Genomic DNA, 14,851 nt, shown 5'->3' on the forward strand with positions numbered 1-14,851 from the left:
GTGACTGTGTACCTGCTCTGAGCCTAAGCTCTAGAGGCCTTGTGTGCTTCCACTCTGTCTTCAATCCCTAAGATCTCTTGGTTCAGACTAGCCTGCTGGAGGATGAGTTACCATGTTGAGGAGAACTGACCTGTTCCAACTGAGCCACCTTACTACCTGCCAACCTTCTTCTGATCTGCCAGCTGATGCAAGCACATTGGAGAACCCAGCTGACTCAGCCTGCACCAGATGAACCTCAATCAGCAGGCTCATGAGCAATGATAAATGATTTTGTTTTTAGCTACTGAGTTTTGGGATAGGATATTATGCAGCAATAGCTAAAGATACTTGGAGTAAGGAAGCTGAACACTGCCTGAGAATACCATCTATGTCACCTACTATGAGATTGTCATTTTCGTAGAAACCACCATAATGAGACTGACCTTGATGGAGAAAACATATTCTTCCTCAACGTCAGATGGCACTAGGCTCCTGATGTAGCCAGCATCCCTAGGGCTGGGGCCAAAACTGAGCGATGGCACCACGGCAGAACCAGCTGAGCAGTGACAGGGCTCGGGTTAGGGATAGCATGAGAGTATGTGTCAGGCAGCACGTGCAAGCAAGTCTTTAGATGAGAGATAGTGGATTTTAATATGGCTATCGAAATACTAAAGGCCATGAGGGTTCTTTTTTTTATATTAAAAATAAAGAACTCTATACAAGAAAAATATTTTGTAGTTTTTGGTTAACACCTGAAGTGCTTAAAAATAAGTATAGATTTATGAGCTATCATCATTTCCTTCACTAGCTATGTTTTATGACTTCTCATAATTACTTAAAAGGGGTTTTATAAACATAGAAGTTTACATTTAAGATGGGTAAAAAAGGGTTTATGGTAAAATAATTTGACAGCAAGAATGTCTTTGACTATCAGAAAGTAGGTAAATCTGTCACATCTGAGAGAGAACAGAGTCTGGCCAAATTTATCTTAGGTTAAATAACTGAATAGTCAGCTAAGCAAAGCGCTTTACCTCATTTGCTGTCTTAGAGTTTTTAGTCTGTACAGGCTAAAGTATTTTGTAGCACAACACCTGAATAATAAAATAATTTTTAGCTCAACAAATTTAGTTCATGATTTCTTCTTAAAGTTGATTCCTATCTTAGAGACAGGTTCATTTCCTATTTTTCTTTTTCACATAGTTTTATTTAGTAAGGGTAATTACGCTTGTTGCCGTGTCTCTCTGGGGCTTGTCTTTTGCCTTGAGCACACATTCAGACAGGCTATTAGGTGATGGAGGGTTGCAAACAGGTGCTTGTAGAATGTCTGTTGAAAAAGTGATGGTGGACAAGGTGCCAGAGCACAGTGGCTAAGAGCCTGGACTATGCAATGAGATGGACTTGGGCAAAAATCCTGGCTCTGCTAGGGTTTGGTTCAGAGCCTTAGTGCTAAATAGAACAATAGAGCTGTTGAAGGATTTTAAAAAGATAAACTATGTAAAACACTGTACCTAGTACATGGTGATTTTTAAAAATGATTCCATGAGAATCTGATAGAATAATAAATAAGTTCTAACTTGAAAAAAAATGCTCCAATAAGAGGTTACAGTGAAAAAAATACATAATTTTATAGACATAATATACTAACCATTTATAATGTACCAATGTTGAATTATATTTATATTTTTAATTTTTTTTGTTGGACTGGTTATTTAAAAGCATTTAGGAGTTAGAACAAAGTTTAATTAGGTCATTTTTTCATGTTCTAATAAGAGATTAAATAAAGTTGTGTTCTAATTTTCAATAAAAAATATTGACCTTAAGTTTGGAAAAGGAGAGAGAGTACCTATGATGAGGACATTTTCAACTAATAGCAGTCCTGTGTTAACATAATGCTGTCCTCAGAGTCTTTAGCAGGTGAAAACAAGTTATCCTGTGATTATTTTAGCAGCATAATCATTCCCTTAGATATAATCCCAAAATTAACGTACCATTTTCCCATACAAACGCTGAGATTTAGTCTATACTTCGTCATTAGAAAATTGTGTGTCCTCCGTTACTTAACCTTTTCAGGCCTCATATCAGCAAATATTTAAAGATTATACTAAGAAAAAATAATTTATTGTATTAAGTGCTCTGGGTGTTATTAAAAGTGAGAAGACACAATTCTAGTCACAAAGGAGTTTACAATCAAATCAGAGAGACAAATACAGAAATGCTTGTAAACAAGGTAAAGTAGATTGTCCTTTAAAAAGTGTAAATCAAGCTCTGCTTTTAAGAGGCAGGGGAGCGTTTGTTTGGTGGGAGGTGGCCACAGAAGGAATCCTGTTATAGATAACACCTAAAATAAGCCTTGAATGATTGGCAGAATTTTAATAGGCACTTTGAGGTTCAAAAGAAGGCAGTAACATGAATGCGAATGCGGAGAAAACATGGGATATGTTTATTCTGTGGTTACAAGTAGTTAATCTGGTACGGCATAATGTACATGTACAGTAACTGATGAGAGTAAATTAAGGTTATCCTCTAGGGACTTCAATTCCAGGGAAAGGATTTAATTTAGGAGAAAATAAGATATTTCATGTTCCTTATCTGAATGAGGAAGTGGGTTTGTTCGCTGTTAATTAATTTCAACAAATATTTATAGTAGAAACAGTACGCTCACCATTTCACAAATAAATATTTTGTTACAATGGCCCTTCCTGTATGGTTTTATGATGACTTGTAAGTATATTTATGTGACTGACAAAAAAAAGTCTGTATTTTGTTCACTGAAATTTTCTGACCCTGGCATTTCCACATATGAACATGGTTTCCCTCTCCTTTAAACGCTTTCAGTATTTTATACCTAATTTGTCTATTGCATTTTGTTTTTTCATTTCATATTATCATTATATATGTACACATATCTTCTCTTTCTTACCAAACATTAACTCCAGGAGGTAGGGCCCATATCTGACCTATCTTTGTATAAAGATACGTGGTGAATGAGTAGACAGTTTATTATCTGATTCCTTGTGAAATCATTATACTAAGTTTAAATGTTTTAAGTTACATACTAATTTTTACCTAGAAGATTCCTCTGGAAATTATTGAAAAGAGTACTTGAAAGGCATATTTCTTAGCTCTCTTAACACCACTACTTCATGCATTTGTCAAAGATATATAAAACTCCACACTTATTCCTGTTTATTTTTATTACAACGGCAGTACTTGTTCACTGTAGAAACTTCATATATTACAGATAAGCAAAAGGAAGAAATCAAAATCTCCCATAATCTTAGCTCAGAAATAACAGTTACTATTTTAAGGGTTTATGAAGCAGACTCTACACGCTTTTTTTTTTAAAGCTTTTAATACACATGTCTAATTTAGAAAGACCGAAGCTCCTTTCAGAGGTGTTGAGAAGCTCTTCATATATATACCAATCACTAATAATAACCTTGGCAAAATGGGTAGGAGAAAAATCATTCCTTTATAAATGTGCTTTTCTTTGAATACTAATGAAATTGAATTTTTCATGTGTTTATTGTACTTCCCTTGTGAATTGCCTCTTCACGTTTTTGCCTATTTTCCTATTGGGCTATTTCTCTTCCTTATTTTTAAAAATGATTTTTGAGAACTGGATGTGCATTAATAACCATTTTCCCCACTCAGGCTTTTTACCACATCTCCCTTCAGTCACCAATCCCTCGGCAGATGTCTAACAAACTGAGTGAAAGTCCTCTCTGTGATCACCTCTTCCTCTCATTTCTAAGCTGAGTCAATGTCATGAGCAAGAATGTCTTCAAGGAATGGAAGCAAACATAACAACCAGTGAAATATTATTTTCTCTATGAAGAGAATTATGTTCAGGAACAATGGTAAAAATAGCATTTACAATTTAAAAATGCTCCAACTTCTAATGTTAACTAAAAATTTACAACTTTTATGACAACTTTCTCTTTACTCTTAGGAATATCATACGTAGTACGAGCTAGCCTAAAGAGAATAGAATGGGAAGTGCATATTAGTGATGACAAGTCAGATTTAGTAATTACAGTTAACAGTAATGTCTGTTCATCCACTATTGATACAGTAAAGTACTTCCATGGGGTATGTATGGAAGTCATGTATGGCTGTGCCCATAAATTCAATAAAGAATGACCACTTTTATGGTTTGGTAACTAAGAAATTAGCTGGGGGCAATGCTGAAATTCTTTCTTCTTGGAAAATGGAATCCATGAAGGAGGAGAAAAGTGAAATAAATTATAAAAGGGAAAAAAAAGCTACATGGCTGAGGATCACAGACGTACAAAAAAAAGAAGGAAATGAAAAAAAGGAAAAAGCTACAAAACAAAAGACATTGAGAAATGAGGCTTAGAAAAAAAATCACATTCTTTAAATTTATCAGGCAGTTATCAAAATCTGGTACAAGATCATAAGTCACTTAAATTATGTAAGTGGGGCATTACAAATATGGAACAGCTTTTTTAAATATACTAAATGAAATTTATCCCTCATTTACCTTACTGGCATAAAAATAGTTAAGCATATCTTTTATGGGTTGTAAACGCTGAAAGCAGTTTGTTTTTGGGATTAAAAAAATATTTTTAAGTACATACATGCATTAGAAACCCCTCAAGCTGTTCCCTGGAATTCAAAGTCCTATCAGATTCTATCTCCTGTTATTTTCAGACGTTTGTTCACCAGCGATAGCTTCAGAAGCAAGTAGAAAGACTGGTCATTTACAATTTTATTTGGATTAAATAAAAGGCTCTTGGTTAGGGGCTCTGCCTACTTGAACTCACTTTAAAATTCAATTGAAAGATTGAATACAGGACCATAACCTAGGGATATAATAGTTAATGATCATGAAACCAGTCCAGATTTGAACGCTTTCCTAAAAGAAAAACACAGGAATATTTATTGATCTGGGGATGCTGGTATATCTAGGAACAAAGTAAGCAACAGATAATAATTATTTTAAATTTTATTTATTCATTTCTCATTTTCTTCCAAAATCTTTGGTCCATGTTTTGAGCAGGAAAAGTTGCAAGTTAGGATACAAATAAAAATATAACAGTGTTTGGCTAATCCAAAATATCTTAAAGATTATAAAATTATTAAAATGTTTATGAAAATAACGCTTTAAATTTAAGGCTGGTTTACCTGCATTAAAACACAAATTAGAGACAAAATTTGGGACATCCGGTTAGGTAGTTTGCCTTACTTTAAGTAGTACCAATTAAATGTAAATCAGGTGAATTTTATAGTCTATTGCAAAAATAAAGCTTGAATGCTCTTATTTCAATTTACTAACAATTAAAAGGTAAAGTACAATTGCTTAGAGAGAAGAAAAATTCAAACAGTGAAAATGCGTTTTAAAAAATTAGCGAAATGATCACCAAAAGTCCGCTGTAAGTTTGTGGATCATGTTTTCAAATTGCCATTTGAGCAGCGTGACTCATGTGATATCCTCTCTCCTTGGCCTCTTTCCATAGTCAACCAAAAATTAGTGATGAAAATCACATGAGAAGGAAACACATCAGGAGGTTTTAATTCCTGACATATAAACATGGTTAGCATCACTATGGATGCAAGGCTCTAAAACTACAGGTATTTTGGTTATGATGTAAGACAGGATTAAAAACCATGAGTTGACTCTTTAACAGTTTCATTTCAATGAAGCTGAAGGTAGTTATCTCCTAAAATTGTTCCTAACATTTTAATTTTTCGTGAAACTGATTTATTTCTTGATACCAGAGCTCTGGTAAGTGAAGCATATTTCTATGGTTTAAGGTAACTTTTAAGCTTAATGATTTTCACCATTATGGATCAATAATGTAGTTTATCCTATTTCCCCAACTGTGACTATACTGAACTTTTGAACTTAAAAACACTAAATCTTTTCATCCGTTTTCTAATGACTGGGTTACTTTTCGAAATTCTATATTGGTTTTACTTTCTTTCAAATATATATGTGTGTGTACGTATATATATATACAAACACTCTATGTATATACCTATAAATAAACATATATACTTACTATATATATGCCTATATATGTGTGTCTATTGAATATATATATACTCTGTACACATACACACACACAGAAATCTGTAGAAAAATGTCACCTTCATATGTTCAAAGCAATCCCAAAGAGTTCAAAATCCAGGATTTGTAACACCAATCACGGAAAGACATGATATTTAAAATCACAAAATAATTTTGCTCACTGAGCTAGACCAAGCCACACAAACCTATACACAGGCGCATGATCAGAAGTCAGGCAAGCGCTCTTCATTAACTTTATATAAACTCCTGACATAAAAGTGAGAAATGAAACATAAATGCTATCCTTTTTTAGCCTTACTGTTAAAATGCCAATTATCTACCTGTGAACGTACGGCACGTAGAATACTTTGAAGACATTTCGTAATCAGAAGTGAGAAACTCTGAGCACCTGGCAGCCGACCATCATTCTATCTGTTGAAACTCCTAATAAAATATAAACCTGAAGGGCATTATTCCCAGCTCTAAGGCGACATCGTTGTAATTAAAGAAAACCTGTGCATGAGTTGGTGGAGTCCTGTCTTGCGGAGTCCTCCGTCCTCGCCGAGTGGGAGGGTCACACTGGAGAGACTAATAAGGGCAGAGATGCGTCCCCCTTCCCCACTCGCAGGGAGCTTATTCGGGCCACTCCTCGGCGGTGCGGCAGCCCTGCTCGGACTCCACTGCGCCTCTGAGGGGGTCAAACACACGTTCAAGGTAAGCTGCGCAGCTTTGCGACCGGTCCTTTCACTTCATCTCTCGCACACACGCCGGGTCTGTGTCATCTGCTCATGTCTTTGGTCATTAGCGTGCATCTGCTTTTCAAGAAAATGTAAAAACTGTGCTACACATGTAAATATGTTTTGGTGGATGAATAATACACACCTGCAATTACGCATTCGCATAGGTAGCTTCGTGATGGGACCAAAAACGTCTGGCACGATGTGGTCACTTTAATATGCTACATATAATGTAGTTCGTATTCATATGTTCACATAAGGCAGGCTGTATACTTTATACTTTTGTTCTAGGTGGTTTTTCTGGCTGTGTGTGTTTGTGAAGCGGAACTATGAACACCGCTGAGGCGGGTGAAAACAGACATCCTATACAGAATAAAAATATCCACGGTATCAATTGCACAAAACAAACAATATAAATATTCATGCCATTAGATATTAATTTTTAGTCTATGTCTAGAGATGTTACCCCGGGAAGCAAGGAGACAGATTCCGGTGCCTCGCTCTCCGGTCACTGTTACTTATTCCGACCTGCGGGTATTTCTCCCAAGTGCGACTTCGCGGGGGGACGCGAGCGCGGGATCCCAGGACTCCGGCCTCCCCCGGCCCCGGCTCGCCACGGAGCATCCGGCCCTGAGACTAATTACCCTGCAGCACGCGCAGCGCGTCCGGACCGAGCGCCGCCGCCATCCCAGCCGTCTCTGCAGACGCCGCTGCCGCGGGAACGTCCCGGTCCGGCGCTCGGAACGCAGCCCCCGCCGCCTTCTGCACGAGACCCGGCCGCCACCGCCGTCAGTGCGCCGGCGCCGCCGCGGCCGTGGGGAGGCAGGCGGAGCTGCGCAGCCCGGCTAGGTCGCTGCAGGGTCCCGGAGAAGTTTGTTGGCCCGGAGCCAAGCATGCCGCCGCCGCCTGTCACGCTAGCTCCTTCTGAGCAGGCGGGCGTGTAAGCAAAACCTGCCCCATATCGGTTATGGGGGTGGGAGGAAGCAGGGAGTCGGTGGGCAGGTGAGCTGGTGCACAGGCCAGGTTACGGGAGCCTCGGGGAAACACCGATTTGTGAGAGGGCGGCGAGGCTTACAGAACACAGTGCCCGCCTCAGGGGACAGTGGGCTAGGACTCCCAAAGGGGAGAACCCAGAATTCTGAAAATGCCTAGTTTTAATCCATCCATAGAGGAATTGCAGCAGTGAGTGACCTTGAGCCACAGCTTGAAGTTGGGAAATGGAAGGGTAAAGGAAATAATTGTGCTGCCTCCTTCCACCCCCCCACCCCCGCCCCCAATTCCGTCTTGGTCCCACCTGCATGGAGGAGAAATCTGAGGACAAACAAAATGGGAGGATGGTCAGGACGCTCAACAGGAATTTTTATCTGCCTGATAATGAAGGGCATGAAATAAAACCACCCCCAACCCCCTCTGTGCCCCCCACCCCCCACTACCACCACCAAAAACAAAGAGCATGCAATGGTGCTTCTTATTCAGTTTAAATCAAGCACTACTGTCATTCTTTAAGAGGTTTTTAAAAGCTTATCTGCTCAAATGTGTGATCTTTCAGCATCCCCTGGTTGGTGCATGGCAAGAAAACTGTAAGACCCTCTCTAAGCAGAGATCTTCAATAGGTGCCTGCAAAGGAGGAACTGAGATGAGATGTTCTGGTGTTCAGACGGTGCAAAACCACCTAAAAGCCTTTCTAGGGAGGGCTGAAAGGATATCTTTGAGCAGGAATATCTGTTATAGTGTAAAAAAGGAAGGGTGATCCCCAGGGGTGGAAAAATGTATTCTCTCTCCAGGGGATAAAAAAATGGAGAAAGTAAATGGTAGGTGCTTCCATGACATTTTGTCTAGCCTGATTTCTCAAAGTAGTAAGAGGTCTAAGTGGACTTTCCTGGTAAAGGTAAGTGAAGGTGGGCAATAGAGCAGGGAAGTGACCCTGAACCTGATATGAGCAGATCAAAGAGCAAAAAGGTGAAAGAAAATCAAATGTGATTATCAACACAGTTTGGATACTATCTCTGTATCTGAATCATCGTCCAAGGAAACCATCTAAAACAGATGGGAGCTCATGTTATTCTCCAGAAATGGAAAATTTCCATCTATTTTCTTCTTCCAGTTTAATCTCTCCTGCTGCAATTTTAGTTTATTGTTTTTTTCCACAGCAGACAGAAATGCCCTGTGAGTACATAGAATGGATGGTTTTAGAGGAGAAGATATGGAGGTAGAAACCCATGGTTGTATTGTTAATTAGTATCATAAATACAAATTCAGGTGAAGATGGGTAAAAAAAAATCAACAGGACTAAGAATTAGCAGGGCTAGAGAGATGCTAACATATAACCCAAAAAGGATGCTGGAAAAAAATAGAATGAACGGGACTTGAGATGGATTATTTAAGGCAGGCCTTTTTGAGGGTATATATCTTAAAGAGCCAGAGAATAACAAGGCTTAGCAAAAGAGAGTAAGAGGGAGGACATTCCAGCCAGAAGGAATGGCATGTGTGAAGGCTTAGAGGTGGGAGTGAGTCGTCATGTGCCTGGTAAGACAGAGGATCCAAGCTGGGGTGAAACCCGAGATGAAGAGAGCAGATAGCACCTGCCAAGGAGAGATTGGAAAGGAACGGCTAAAAGGCAAGGGGTTCTTTAGGTTGTTATTTTATAGGCATATGGCAAAATAATCAGGCAGGGAAATTGCTTACTGAATTTTGAAATTGATAGAAAGATGGTGAATGCAAGAGTGGAACCATACATAGTGTTTATGATCGCTCTGCGAGAAATTAGAGCTACTCATTAGAGTGTAAGATTATTAGATCAAAAAGCTAATAGAGTATTTTAAATGGAACAATTAGGAAAAGTTAAGAAAGTGGGAAAAACTGTACACATAGATTAATTTAAAAATTTAAGTGGCCTTGGGTAGTTGACAAAGATATATCTGCGGAAATTGGGCTAAAGAACTGAAATCCAAAAAAAAATGTAGGTCAGTCATGATGGTTGAAATTGAGAGCAGTTTCCATATAATTGATGGAGACAAGTATAGTTCAAAGAAAGTCAATAAAACAAACAAATTGTTGAGGATAGACAAAAATCAATTAAGCATGCTCAAGGGGAACCTGAAGTTAGAGATTCCATGGGAAGTAGGCACTAGTTTTGAAGTAACAGGAGAAATAACATGGAACTCAAATTAACAGTGATATAGTTGATCGGTTTTAGAGGAGTAGAAACATTAAGAACCGAGGAATATGTTTTCTGTGAAGACAAGACTAACTTTGGTAATATCTTTTTATCCCACAAAATAACTGAAATTATATGCACTGAGCCTTCTTTTAGGAATATTTTTTTGTATTTCTCTATGATTTTTTTCACTTCACCCATCTCTTTCTAATAGATGTTAAGTCCCTATCTGGATATAAAACTCAACAGTTCCAAATTTTCATTTGTTTAATTTTAGTCTAAATATATTGCCTTAGACTATTATTGATCTTACAAATTGATCAAATGAGTACATACTAAATGCCAAGTTTAAACAAAATCCAGCTGATAAGTTACAATTTTTTTCTCCAAGATATTCAACATAGATAGGAGACAGAACACACACAAGTTGTTACAATGCAACATAGACCATGCTGAAGCAGGGTTGGGAGCCAAACTCTGTCACATCTCAAGGAGTGAGTAACAAACTCTATCTGCCATGGTTCTTGCAATTTCATAGGGGATATATCATTTGAACTGCATGTGGAAGGCAGAGTATATGTTCACCAGATGGAGAAAGAATGAAAAGGACATCCCAGCAGCCAAAACAGCATGTGCAGAAGCCTGACACAATTTGGGAAATGTGAATAATTTGAAGTACAGTTTGTTTGAAAGGAGTAGCAGGGCATGAGACTGGACGGATGAGTTGAGACCCCACAGTCAAAGAGCCTTGAGCGCCTTGCTGAGGGGGAGTGAGCAATGAAAACCCACCAGGTGACTTTAGTAAATCAGACCCTAAGGTGATTAGATCTTTGGTTTAGAAATGTAATTCTTGAGCAGCAGGAGGCGGAATTAAGGGAAACAAGACTGGAGGAAAGGAGTCTAGTTAGTCTGTTGCACTTTTCCAGATTAAAAATAATAAAGACATGAACTAAGGCAGTTTGTGTAAGGATGAGAAAATTGGTTTGGATTCCAAAGACATTTTAAAATTAGATTTGATAAATTTTTTTAAATTATATTTTATTGATTATGCTATTACAGTTGTCCCGATTCTTTCCCTTTTGCTCCCCTCCACATGGCACCACCCACTCCCTCAGGCAATCCCCCCACCATAGTTCATGTCCAGGGGTCACATGTAACTTCTTTGGCTACTCCACTTGCTATACTGTACTTTATATCCCCATGGCTATTCTGTGACTACCTATTTGTACTTGTTAATCCCTTCACCCCTTCACCCATGCCGCCCCCGCCCCCAGTCTGGCAGCCATCAGAACACGCTCTACATTCATGATTCTGTCTCTGTTCTTCTGGTTTGCTTAGTTGGGTTTTTTTTTCAATAGTTAATAGATATGTATTTATTCTCATTTTATTGTTCATAGTTTTGATCTTCTTTTTCTTAGATAAGACCCATTAACATTTCATATAATAATTGTTTGGTGATGATAAACTCCTTTAATTTTTTCTTGTCTGGGAAGCTCTTTACCTGCCCTTCAATTCTAAATGATAGCTCTTCTGCACAGAGCAATCTTGGCTGTAGGTCCCTGCTTTTCAAGACATTGAATATTTCTTGCCAATCTCTCCTAACCTACAAAGTTTCTATAGAGAAATTAGCTGACAGTTTTATGGGAACTCCCCTGCAGGTAACTAAGTTCTTTTCTCTTGCTTCTTTTCAGATTCTCTCTTTATCTTTACCTTTGGCATTTTAATTATGATGTGTCTTAGTGTCTACCTGTTTGCATCCATCTTGTTTGGGACTCTTTGTGCTTCTTGGACTTGCATGTCTAATTCCTTACCATATTAGGTAAGTTTTTTCCCAAATAGATTTCCAATTTCTTGCTCTTTCTCTTCTCCTTCCGGCACCCCTAGAGGCTCCTTACATTATCCTCATTTTTTTTTTTTTTTTGGATTCTTTTTTCTTCTTCTTGCTCTGGTTGATTGTGTTTTTTTTTGTTTAGTTTTGTTTTTTGCTTCCTTATGTTCCAAATCATTGATTTGATTCTTGGCTTCATCCAAGCTACTGTTCTTTCCCTGTCAATTATTCTTTATTTCAATTAGTATAGTCTTCCTTTCTGATTGGATCTTTTTTATGCTGTTGAGGTTCTCACTAAGTTCCTTGAGCATCCTTTTATACAGTGTTTTGAACTCTGCATCTGATAGATTGCTTGTATCAATTTTGTTTAGTTCTTTTCCAGAATTTTGATCTGTTCTTTCATTTGGGCCATGTTTCTCTGCCTCTTCATTTTGACCACCTCCTTGTGTTTGTTTCTATATATTAGGTAGAACTGCTAGGACTTTGTGTCTTGGTAGTGTGGCCTAACATATTAGGTGTCCTGTAGGGCCCAGTGGCATAGCCTCCCCTATCATCCAAGCTGGGTACTTGATGTGCATCCTTCATGTGTACTGAGTACACCCTCCTCTCGTAGTTGAGCCTTGGTGGCTGTTGGCAGATTAATAGGAGGGATTTACCCAGGCCAGTCAGCTGTAAGGACTGGCTGTGACCACCAGCCACCAGTCTTCACCCTCTGTTGAGGATCAGCTGTGCAGGGGCAGGGTGGTGGTGCTCCAGTGTGGTCTGTAGTTGTCCCCCAGGTGTGCAGGCTCTGGGGTTTCCTGGGTAGTGCATGCCAAGGTGAGCTGCCACCTGTGTTCTGCCCAGGGCCACCCTGCATGAGCTATAAAGCAGTCTGAGATGGCTGCTACTTGTGCTGGGCTTGGAGATTCCCAGGTGAAGTCAAGCTGTGAATCTAAGTTGGCTGCTGCTTGTGCCAGGCCTGGGACAACTTAGCTGTTGATTGTTTGATAGGATTTAGGAAGTTATGAAGTATGAGCCAAGACCAGCCATGCATATGGAAAAGTTACAGTTAACTGGTTGGGTGGCCTATAAGTTGGATGGGACAGAGTCTCAGGGGATAGCCAGGGTCGGCAAGCAGTGTTAACCAGGTTGATGGAGTCTCACATATGTAACCTGCCTGCTGGCTCTGTTGCCTTGTGGGAGGAGGGCTCAGAAGAGTGACAGTGGCCTCTGCCTGCCTTTCTGTGTGGGGAAAAGCTGTCCCCAAGCTCCGACCTTGATGACAGACACTTCATTTCATCCCTGTATGCCACAGGTGCCCTTCAAGCTGCTACCGCGGTGCTGGAGCTCAGACGGAGGGAGTGTAAGCCCATGAATGGGTTCTTTAAGGGGTACTGCTTGTGACTCCAGAAGTTTCTTCCACTGACTGAATCCCCACTGGTTTTTGCAGCCATAAGTAATGGGGACTTATCTTCCTGGCACTGGAATCCTGGGCTGGGGGGGGGCTGGGGGACCTGGTGTGGGGCTGGCACTCCTCACTCCCGAGATATCCCTCTAGAATTTTTATCTACTACACATGAGTGTGAGACCAGCCCATTCCATATCTCTGTCTTCCTACCAGTCTGGATGGATGGTTTCTTTAATTCCATAGTTGTCAAACTTCCATTTAATTCAATTTCTGATGGTTGTAAATGATGATTATTTTGTATTTTAGTTGTAATTTTGATGTGTGATTTGCAAATTTTGATAGAAATTTGATATGGAGGGTAATGAATGAGTTGAAGATGATTTTGAAATTTCTAATTTAGGCCCCTAAGTTTATGATGATGCCTGTGATTAAGTTATGAGGTCAAGAGGTATCTGTGGAATATAAAGAGGGCAGAAACCTTGCCTAAGCTGCAAAAGACTTCTCAAAGCAACCTCAGTTTCATTACTACAGTAATTGAAAAAAAATCATGAAATAATGCTATATCTAGTCCTAAAGTCAGAGGATGTTTGTCCTATTATTGGCTTGGAGTTTTAATTCTGTAGATATGACTTTGCAGTCAGTTTTTCCCAATAGTCTATAACTCTAGTATAGCTTTACAAAGGATAGCTCCTAAAGATTGGTAAAAGAACAGATGTAAGACACCTGCTGTTTTTGCTTATTTACAAGATGTGTCTCTTCATAACAGCATGGCCAGATTTTCTTGATGTTACATATAGGCATATAGCCATGATGGTTTGATTTAAAAATTGACCTTTAACTCAGCCACATAGCATTTCTCTTTATAATGAATACTGTGAAAATATGGGTTCTTTCTGTCATTTAACAAGTCAACCCTAGTTTTCTGAAAGTCAGAATATTGTGTTGCTCATTTAACAGCCTATGTAAAGCAAAGCAGTATTCTCTTTCCATTTTTCCTCTCTTTTTCTTCTTTGTCTTTTTATGTTATTTTCTATTTTGGTGTTGGGTCTAATGCTCTGATCCTTTATGTAATACCAAATTTCAGAGATGCAGAATGAACATTATTAAATGTTAGATAATTTTAGCAGTAAAATTATTTATGTTTCATGGTCAGATTTGGTTTGTTTTACCTTCAAATGGCTCCTGTCCATCTAGTCTAGCAAGTCTATGCGTCCATCATTCTCTCTCCTTTTTCTGTTTTCCTTTGCTTTATAGCTTTTGTCTCTCAAAGATTATGTATGTGTTTATTTTTTGTCTTCCTGACTAAAGTGACACCGGGGATTTCACCTAATTGTCTCACTGCTGGATCCCCAATGACTACTGTATCCCTAGTCGTACGTAGTTGGAATCTCATTCTACCAATGGAGTGAAAAACTAAGGTTTACCAATGTCTCTTTTTGTACTTCTTGTGCTCTCTGTACACAAACATAGATTAATAAGGGATTTTTAAAAAGCTATGTCCTAATTAAAATATTGTTAGTTTTGATAGTTGCCTTATAGGATTTCATGAGCTGGATAAGGAAGTTTAAAGGATAGTGACTCTTTTTATAATATCCTTAATTTAACCAGTGTCCAAAACTAATCTCCTGAGCAGAGGATGGGGAGAATAATGTGTTAGAGCTAGAGAGAGGTCAGAGCCAGGCCTTTGGGTAGCTATTATCTCTTTGTTGACATGGAAATGAGAGAT

At 38.9% G+C, this 14,851-nt stretch overlaps 1 protein-coding gene across 1 annotated transcript in view; it reads left to right on the forward strand.

Annotated features, from left to right (window-relative positions):
* Nucleotides 1-6,676: 6,676 nt before the first annotated feature.
* Nucleotides 6,677-14,851, forward strand: part of COL19A1 (collagen type XIX alpha 1 chain) — a 331,895-nt gene continuing 323,720 nt past the window's right edge. The window contains exon 1 of the mRNA XM_054569553.1: nt 6,677-6,727. The gene's annotated coding sequence lies outside the window, so the exon portion shown is untranslated. The remainder of the gene's footprint in view (nt 6,728-14,851) is intronic.

This window comes from Pteronotus mesoamericanus, unplaced genomic scaffold (assembly GCF_021234165.1).
Source record: "Pteronotus mesoamericanus isolate MK-2021 breed Mesoamerican mustached bat unplaced genomic scaffold, CSHL_Meso_final contig_20, whole genome shotgun sequence".
In the NCBI taxonomy this organism is placed as follows: Eukaryota; Metazoa; Chordata; class Mammalia; order Chiroptera; family Mormoopidae; genus Pteronotus; species Pteronotus mesoamericanus.